We start from the raw sequence: 9,955 nt of genomic DNA, 5'->3' as shown, positions 1-9,955 counted from the left end.
GCAAATGTAAACATTGTTACTGTAAATACAGTCGGCAGTGCAGATGAGCATTATCCAGTTACGGTATGGTGGTGCAGAATGCATAAGTAAACAGTTGTTACTGTAATAAACAGTCAGTAGTGCAAATAACAAAGTGAAGGCAGATGTGAGGTAGGAGAGTTATCAGTTTATGAGGGAAGTGGATCAACGGGGGTTTGAGTTCAATAAAGAGACAGCTCTGGGGAAAAAACTGTTCTTTAGTCTGCTGGTCCTGGTCCGGAGGATCCTGAAACGCCTGCCGGAGGGCAGGAGAGAAAACAGTCTGTGGGCTGGGTGAGAGGAGTCCTTGAGGATGCTGCGAGCTCGATGCAGGCAGCGTTTCCTTACTTGGTTAAGGACCTGCTTAACCAAATCTTACTTGGTTAAGGACCTGCTTCCTCTGTAGTAGCACATCATATTTATAAATGCTACAAACTAAGTTGTACTGAGTGAAGATATACGCATTAGTAGTAGGTTACTGCAATGCTTTGGCAATATGTACCTAAATATGTCATTCCAATAATGCAATATGAATTGAATTGAGAGAGAAAGAGAGAGAGAGAGAGAGAGAGAGAGAGAGAGAGAGAGAGAGAGAGAGAGAGAGAGAAGAGAGAGAGAGAGAGAGAGAGAGAGAGAGAGAGAGAGAGAGAGAGAGAGAGAGAAAGAGAGATGAGACAAGCGTGCATCGTGTGAATTACCTGCGTCTGTCTCTTTTAACAATGAAGCTGTAAGTGTAATTCCTTTAAAATCAGTGATGTTATCCCCTCATTACTGTAGCTGAACTGCACATTATTATAAGAACGGTGATTAAAAAACGAACAGGAACTAAATGGTTTTAATGCACACCTTCCAGCCAGAATCGATTATTCAGACTGACCAAGGGTTTAAAATAGTATAACTTTATATTGATAAGCAGTGGTGGATGAAGTACTGAATCTCAGTACTTAAGTAAAAGTACAAATACCCAGAGATATATTTACTTTAGTAAAAGTAGAAGTACCACAATGACAACCCTACTTAAGTAAAAATAACTTGATTTTAAATGTACTTTAAGTATTAAAATTAAAAGTACTTGCATAACAATTTATTCTCATTGGGCCCTATCTTGCACCCAGCGCAATTGACTTTGTACACCGACGCATGTGTCATTCCTATTTTGCACCCGCGCAAAGCGCGCTTTTCCCTCCACAGAAGCACGTCGCTAAACTAGTGAATGAACTTGCGCTCCCTGGGCGGTTCAGCGCAAAAAAAGGAGGCGTGTTCCGGCGCAAACAATCCCTGGTGCTATTTTGCTGTTCCATTAAACAATTGCGCCACTGACCAGAAAAAACCTAGTCTAAAGTCAGTGGCGCGTTGCGCGTTGTTCATTATGCTATTTTAAGGGCGCATGCTTGACCATAATGTATAGCGTGCACAACGCGCATACACTTTGCTCATGTAACCTACACAGATGCAACAGTTATTTTTGCAAATCATAAATTGTTACACTAAAAAAAATTAACACATGACATGACGGAAATCATTGTGGTGTGCCACGAAGATAGGCATAAATCTAGCTTACAAATGATTCAGGCTAATTGTAATAATTAAGGATAAGACCTGTTTGCCCAATAGTGGCAAGACATATATGTATATAAGGACATCTGACAAATTGGTTTGTCCGTCAAGAACCAGGAAAAAAATCGACTGAAAAACTGAAAAAACTGAAAGACTGAAAAAAAAAAAAAGACTGTGAAATCACCTTTACCATAATGTACGACATTACAACTTCACTTCTCTGTCTTTCACTGCTCTTACAAGAACATCAGTCTCCTCGGCTGTGAATCGCTCCTGGCGTGCGCCTGGTAAATACGCCATAATAATAGCAATCCATAATGGAACTTGCGCACCTGCTTTTAAAGGGAATGTTGGATGACGCTCTGATTGGTTTATTCACGTTACGCCCAAACCACACCTATGAATAATGAAGCTACTTCAGACCAACCCATTTTAGATTTGCGCCGGGCGCAAGAGCCATTTATCCCGCCGGGAAAATAGCAACAGCGCCGAGACCCGCCCACAAAGTTACTTGCGCTTCGCGCTTTGACACTTGCGTTTCAGATCGTTAGAATAGGGCCCTTAATGTCTATACTGTATTCTAATAATAATTTAAAAAAAACATTATGGGCTGTGGCATTTTAACTAAGGTAGTTTTTGTCACATATCTGTGTTTCTGTCATGTTGTTTATTCTGGTCACATATGTTCCTTTGTCTATGTTTCCCGCCACTTTCTCTGTTTCCTTAGTTACCCTCGTTAGTCTAGTTCTGTTCAGCTGTGTTTAGTTACCCTCATCTGTATAACCTGTGCCCCTCGTTAGTTAGTCATCTGTGTTTGTATATAAGTTCCTCCCATTCCTTCAGTCTCTGTCCGATCTCGTTTGTGTATATGTTATGTATGGTGTGCTTCTTTGTTATATTTGAGTCTTCTGAAGTATTAAACGTTGTTATTGTTAGTATTCTACTACCTGTCTTTGCCTTCCTGCCTGAGCACACCCGTAACAGAAGATAGGACCAAAACAGCAAGAGGACCTCTCTGGGATGGGTATTCTCCTGGTCCCACTCTCTCCAGAATCCCCAGAAGAAGGCGGTTCAGCGGAGGATCGCCTTTGGGGGATTCGACAAAACGGTCGCTCACTGGAGAGGTAGATAGAGGAATTCTCTGAGCTAGCCTATCTGGTGAACTGGCCAGATGCGCCGCTTAATGCGGTTTTTCTGATAGGCCTGGACGAGGACACTATTCGGTTCCTGGAACCTGCCTGTTCCTTTTCCCTAGTCGAGACAATCAACCTGGTTTTGTCCCTAAATTGTTCCGAGTTCGAGATAAAAGAAGAGGTTCCAATGAATATGTGTCTTCCTCGTCCAGTCCCCTCAGAAAAGCTCGCTGCCTGGTCAGTTCACCCTCAGCCAGTTACCTCTGCATATCCCTCCAGTGGGCATGCCGGGAAGGTCCTGCCTGTCCCCAAGCCCAGGAGGAAGAGGAGAGCTGCCGCAAAGCACCTGTCTCCGGTCGCGGCAGTCGCTACCACGGCAGATTCACTGGAGCGGTGGTTGATAGACTTTGGGAGCGATCCTACCGCTCCGTGTTTCCTTGACTCCGCTCCCGCAATCCTGGACTCCGCTCCAGCCCTCCTGGACTCCGCTCCAGCCCTCCTGGACTCCGCTCCAGCCCTCCTAGACTCCGCTCCAGCACCCCTTGACTTCCTGGACTCCGTTCCAGGCTTCCACGAGGCCGCTCCAGGCTTCCACGAGGCCGCTCCAGGCTTCCACGAGGCCGCTCCAGGCTTCCACGAGGCCGCTCCAGCCTTACACGAGGCCGCTCCACCTCGCAGGACTGTACCATTCCACAGGCCCTCCATTCCAGCCCTTAATTCCCCAAAGAAAGTTTTTTGGGGGGGGGGCTATATACCTGTGGGTGGGAGACATGTGGGTGGGGCTCTGGCCTCGCCAAGGCGCCCAAAGACTCCTGTCCCGCCAAGGCTCCCAAAGACTCCTGTCCGGCCAAGGCTCCCAAAGACTCCTGTCCGGCCAAGGCGCCCAACGGCACCTAACCCGCCATGGCCGCCCACGGCCCCTGACCCACCATGGCCGCCCACGGCTCCACCCTGGAGGCACCCCAGCCAGTCAGACCCCAGTGCTCCCGTTCTCAGGACTTCAGGGTGCCCACCCTCCCTCCCTATTTTTTCTACGGCGCGAGGACGCGCCTATTGGGAGGGGGACGTTATGTCACATATCTGTGTTTGTCATGTTGTTTATTCTGGTCACATGTTCCTTTGTCTATGTTTCCCGCCACTTTCTCTGTTTCCCTCGTTAGTCTAGTTCTGTTCAGCTGTGTTTAGTTACCCTCATCTGTATCACCTCTGCCCCTCGTTAGTTAGTCATCTGTGTTTGTATATAAGTTCCTCCCATTCCTTCAGTCTCTGTCCGATCTCGTTTGTGTATACGTTATGTATGGTGTGCTTCTTTGTTATATTTGAGTCTTCTGAAGTATTAAACGTTGTTTGAGTATTCTACTACCTGTCTTTGCCTTCCTGCCTGAGCACACCCGTAACAGTTTTGGGTTAATGTAATTGTGCTTACCATCTGTGGCCCAGTTTACATTCTGACTTACAATTCTGGTTATCAGGGTGATCTGCAGAGTAAAATATCATTATTCTGAAGCAATATTCTCTCTATAGTGTTCAGTGAACAGCTTTGACGTATTTAAATCTGTATATTTATGATATTTTACCTTTTATAAAGGGCATTTTTCCCCTAATCTTATTAAATATAGGATATACTTCAGCTTTCCTTTTATATTCTTAAATTGTATCAATACATTAAATTTGAATAAGACAATATAGGGCTGTTACCAATCAAATGAAATAATTTACACTGAAAAATTACAACTTAATTAAATGATGTTATGAGATTGTTTTAAATATTTTTTTGGGTACAAATAAGAAATGTTGGAAAGAATGTTTAAACATGAAACTAAACTGCCAGTAGGTGGTGGCAGGTCTTAATGAGCGAATCATTGAGTCGGTTCGTTCAAACGGCTGATTTGTTCAAGAATGAGGCAGTTGCTGCGTCCCAATTCGCATACTATCCGTACTAAATAGTATTCTAAAAAATAATTAGTATGTCCCAAATTGTAGTATGTTGAAAAGAGTATTCCAAAAATTCCCGGATGGTCTACTATTTCCGGTCAGAATTCGAAGTGCAGATCGATGCGCACTCTAACGGCTGATATTGCCCACAACCCATTGCGAAAACAACAAACGTGGATAAAAAGTGTTAAAAAACTACAAACATGACGCTTACGCGAGTCTGACGGCTAAGTAGAGAGGATTAGATAAAGGGGCCTGACGAAAAGATATTTATTCAATGTTAGCCACATTACATTTCACCTGCAACAGCATTGAGAACTTTTGTAATGATACGTTTTGCCATTAACTTTGCAAACACATGAGAGGAGTCTCTGCATTAAAGACCCACGAATGGCATATCAACGTGCTACTACATTTCTCTCCGAAACGGTAGGAAATTAATTTGAGGAGGATTTGAACTGTGACGATGATTGACAGGGCAGTTTAAACGGTGACGGGACACATAACTAAGCAACAGAGTCCTTTAAAGATGAAGAAAGTAGTATGTCCCAAAGCTTGCATACTTTGCTGCTACACACTCAAAATTATGTACTTTTTCTTCACAAAAAGAGTACATACTTTTAGGACGTAGTATAAGTAGGCGAATTGGGCAAGTCGTTAATGAAAAGGTCATTGAATCTTTGATTCAACCGATTCAAAACACTGAATCATTCAGTAACGCTCTGTTGCTGCTTTGTTTGGAACTATTTTCGCTGCTGAAATAGAACTAAATATATTGTACAGTCAATATATTGCATCTAAAATGTAAGTAACTTTTTTGTTAATTAATTGTTTATGGAACTGTCAGTGTCATATGAAATCAGTGACACATTTTCAGTCGTGATGGCATTCAGGAAAACAGCACTCTTGGTCGTTTGATGTTTTTAACTGTATTATATGTTTTAAATATAAAAACTCCACATTTTGAATCGTTACTGCAGTATGTGACTGAGTTTCTCTGTGTGAGCAGCGCTGATTTGTTTCCATTTCTCCTCACGAGGCTGCGAGTCAGTTCATTACAAGAGTGTTAATGTCGAGCCCTGAAACTGATCAGAAAATGTAACGAAAATGTAACGAAACTTTGTAGAAATGTAGTAGAAAGTATAATAATTGCTGCAAAATGTAACGAAGTAAAAGTAAAAAGTATGCACTATTGATTCTACTTAAGTAGCCTACTGATAGGCCTACGTGAAAAATGTACTTAAGTAAAGTAACGGAGTATTTGTACTTCGTTACATTCCACCACTGTTGATAAGATATAAGATCTTGATAAGGCTAATAAAGAGGCTATTTACTGGCAGGTTCCTATTGTGACAACAGAATACATTTACAAGATCTGATTTGTTACCATTATAATGAATGAATGAATGAATACAACTAACTATAAGCAATATCATTTTACACTATTTATTAACCTTAACGTTAGTTAATAAAAAATAAAATTGTGCATTTTTCATTTAACAGATACATTTTAATTTTAAAATTAGTAAATGCTGTAGAAATATTGTTCATTGTTAGTTTTTCTTAATGTAGTTAACTAATGTTATTACACGGCTCTGTGGTATACTTGATTCTGATTGGTCAATCGCGCATTCTGGCACCATCTTGTGACTGAAAAACACTTAACAACCACGGGTTACAATGGAATACTTCAAGTGTTAGTTCACCCAAAAAAAATGAAAATTAGCCCATGATTTACTCACCCTCAAGTCATCCTAGGTGTTTATGACCTTGTTATATTAAAAAAGTCCTGGCTAATCCAAGCTTTATAATTGTAGCAATTGTTGTTCTGTTTTTGAAGCCCATAAAAATGCATCTGTCCGTCACATAATGTGCTCCACATGGCTCTGGGGGTTTAATAAAGGCCTTCTGAAGCGAATTGATGCGTTTGTGTAAGAAAAATATTCATATTTAAAGGAACTGTATGTAAGAAATGTATTTCAATTAATCATAAAATGGCCCTGATATGTCAATAGACATTAAGAAATCATGTTAATTTCAAATACTTATATCACTGACAGCGGTTGTCCGGCCAAGATATTGTCATTTTAAAAGTGAAGTTGCAGCCCTCAACTGATGTTGATGTTGACATGTTGTGTTTTGGCCCGAAGCGCCACCCTCCACCTGTCTACCAATCACGAAGTCAGTAGTGTTTCTGCATTCGGGTTGCCAGCTCTGCTCTAGTTACCACTGCTGCAGCTACAAACTATTTGGATACACAATGTCTAACTTTACGAAACCTAAACGACCTCGTTATGAATCAGAAAAACGTTGTGACTGTGTCTGAAATAAATCAAGGATTTGTATAAGAGATGCCTTTGAAAGATGGAGACGGCTGAAAACGGAGAATAATTTGAAGACTGATGCCAACGTTGCTAATTTTCTCCTGGACAGGTAAGGTTGATCTATGTTTGGCTAACTTGTACTTAATATAAATGGACATTTCAAATATTCATGACAGTCGAACAAAGTTATGCCTGTTTGTGCAAAGTAACGTTTGGTTAGCGCAGATGGAGGAGGTGGGTCATTGAATTGAAAAGGTAACGTTAAGGAATTGTTTGGTAAATAAAAACGGCGAGTCGTCATTGCTAACATTAGTAATGCATTATCAGAGCCCGTTTCTCTGTCATTATGATGGGACGCTGAGGAAAACAACATTAGCACGCCTATTATGGCAATGTGAAAACGTATTTGCGACAGTAGCCTAACGTTTCCTCTGTAAAAATTATTCCTCATTCGTTCTTCGCATATATAGTGGACAAAACATGCTGCAAGTTGACCTGTATGACCATTGCTAATGTTATTTAGCTTTGCTGTAATTTTACTGTAATATACTATAGTATTTTTTCATGTGGGAATGTACTGTCACATACGAGCGTTCATATTTACGATTATATTTGGCTAATCGCCATTAGTAAATTTTTGCGATTCATAATTACTTCACAAAACATCGCTCTTGAAGCATAAACATAATTAACAGAAAGAAAAAAAACTTACTGTGTACGACTCGTCACTTGCCATTGAAAGCTCCTTGTAGCAGCCTACGTTCCTGCTGGTTCGGCTGGATCCTGCAGCCTATCTGGCAACCTCGAGTCAGGGGGAGGGGGGAGGGGGAGAGGGGATACACCGCTCAACAGTAATTTGAAAGTGATTGCAGTACCAGTTTTGGCCACAGTCCTACATACAGCTCCTTTAAAACTTTATAAAGTAATGTTTCGGCCAATCGCCTTCCGTGGAAAAAGTGTAGAAAGTGCCTCTTGCAGTTCAAAATGCTTACACTACGTCTGTTTTTGAACTGCAGAGGCACTTTCAACACTTTTCCTATAAATTGAAAACGGAAGGCGATCAGCCGAAACCTCTGCTTCGTGCCGGGGTCCTGATCACTCTGTCTGGGTTTATTCTGTGATAACAACTGGCTGGATGTACATTATCCCTCACTTAACAAATTAAACCTTACTGTAAAGGCCGCTACATACTCCGCAAGAACAGAGAAAAAAGTTCTCGCTCCCAGGGCTGCGAGAACAAAATGATGTCATTTTGTGCTTTCTAAAATTGTCATTTTGTTCTCAGAGCCCTGGTTTGGGAGTTCTCGCAGCCCGTTCTTGACACAACGTCTGAGCAGAACTTTTTTCTTGTGGGTGTCCGAGAACTATTGTGTGATTGGTCAGAATTTTAAAGTGGGCGGGGTTAATGCGGAGAAACGGAGATGTTCGGCACCTGCTTTTCTCGTGAAGTATGGAATGTCCTGGCCAGAACGAACTTTGTTCTTGTTCTTGCCACCTCAAGAACTTGCAGAGTATGTACCAAGCTTAAAGTGTTACTCATATGGTGTGACAATAGCCCCACTGTCACGAACAGTCATTGTGTGTTAAATGGACTGTATTCCTGGGCAAAAAACGGGGATGTATGCAACAACAAAACAACACTACATTTTCTAGACAAGACTTTTATTTTCATTGGGGAACAAGATACACATCAGCATCTTATGAGTATTTTATCTCTCTTTACACACATATAAAAGGTTTAGAGGTTTATTCATTACATTTGAATGAATGTATTGGGACTCCATGGGGGAGGGAAAAGGAAAATAAATAATTTTTATATATTCAGTATATAAATAATCTCAGAATGAAGCAATTTCCAAGTAAATAAACAGCGACAGATAATGCATTATGGCTGTGTGATAAACACACACACATAGCCTGGATGATGCTGATATCTGCAGATGGTAGAGAGGAAGGATGCTGTTGAATAGACTGGGTTACACATGCACAAGTCCATTACCTTCAGGAAACATTGGATTGCTTTGAATCAGATTCCAGTGCTCAGCATAAAAACATGCTGATCTGAGGCTTTCTCTGCTCTGTTAGAAAGCACATGGGCGCCTCCTACAGGAGCAGAGATGAACTGCTTAAGTCAAGTGACTGATTCCTTCAGTGTTTTGTTTACTTCGAGCGAATCCATTAACTGACTGAAGAAATTATCTGAATGTCATTCTTGGAAAAAGATGGATAATGCTAATCCCCCCCAAAAATATGTATGTCTGTGTGCTTGATGAACTAAACAAGAGTTGTCCTTACATCAACTCATGTCAAGCTGCAGAGGGTCAGACCCCTCCACACTGTAAAAAAAATATTGTTCAGCATCATAAATAAATCAAAGATGGAGTACATTTCACAAGAACATACTATTTCAGTCTTACTACTTCACAAAATTTCACATAATATTTATAATTTTCACATATAATTCAACATGTTACTTACCGTTTTTCTATTATTTGTGAAATGTAGCCATTTCTGACTGAACATTGTTTCAAATAATTGAAATCTATGACCAAGCATGTGTGAAAGCTCCCAGTATTACTGTATAAAGACTGAAAAGTGTCCCCTGCTTGACACAAACAGAGCAGACACAGTAACAGACGCTCAAACACAATTCTCTGAAAGATCATGTAAACACTGCATTAGCCTGTGTTGAATCTAATCAAATTACAACTGTCAGTGACTGCAGCGCTGCACAGTTGCTTTGATCTCTCAACAGCAAACTGTATTGTATGTCTCTGCGCTCGTGGACATGCATGAGGTGCTTCATGCCGTCTGAGATAAAGCCAGTGGCATTTGAACAGACTCTTTTAGGGTCATACACAGCCATTTATTTATTCCTCTGTCAGTCTGTAGTCCACGCTTTTGAACATGGCAGATGGAGGGTGACAGGAACTAATTTTCCAAATTGTGCAAAATTACATGACATTAGCTGGATAGGAAAATTGACAT

Source organism: Gobio gobio (assembly GCF_949357685.1).
Source record: "Gobio gobio genome assembly, chromosome: 15".
NCBI classification, from domain to species: Eukaryota; Metazoa; Chordata; class Actinopteri; order Cypriniformes; family Gobionidae; genus Gobio; species Gobio gobio.
The sequence above is the reverse complement of the archived record's forward strand: the minus strand, read 5'-3'. Positions refer to the sequence as shown.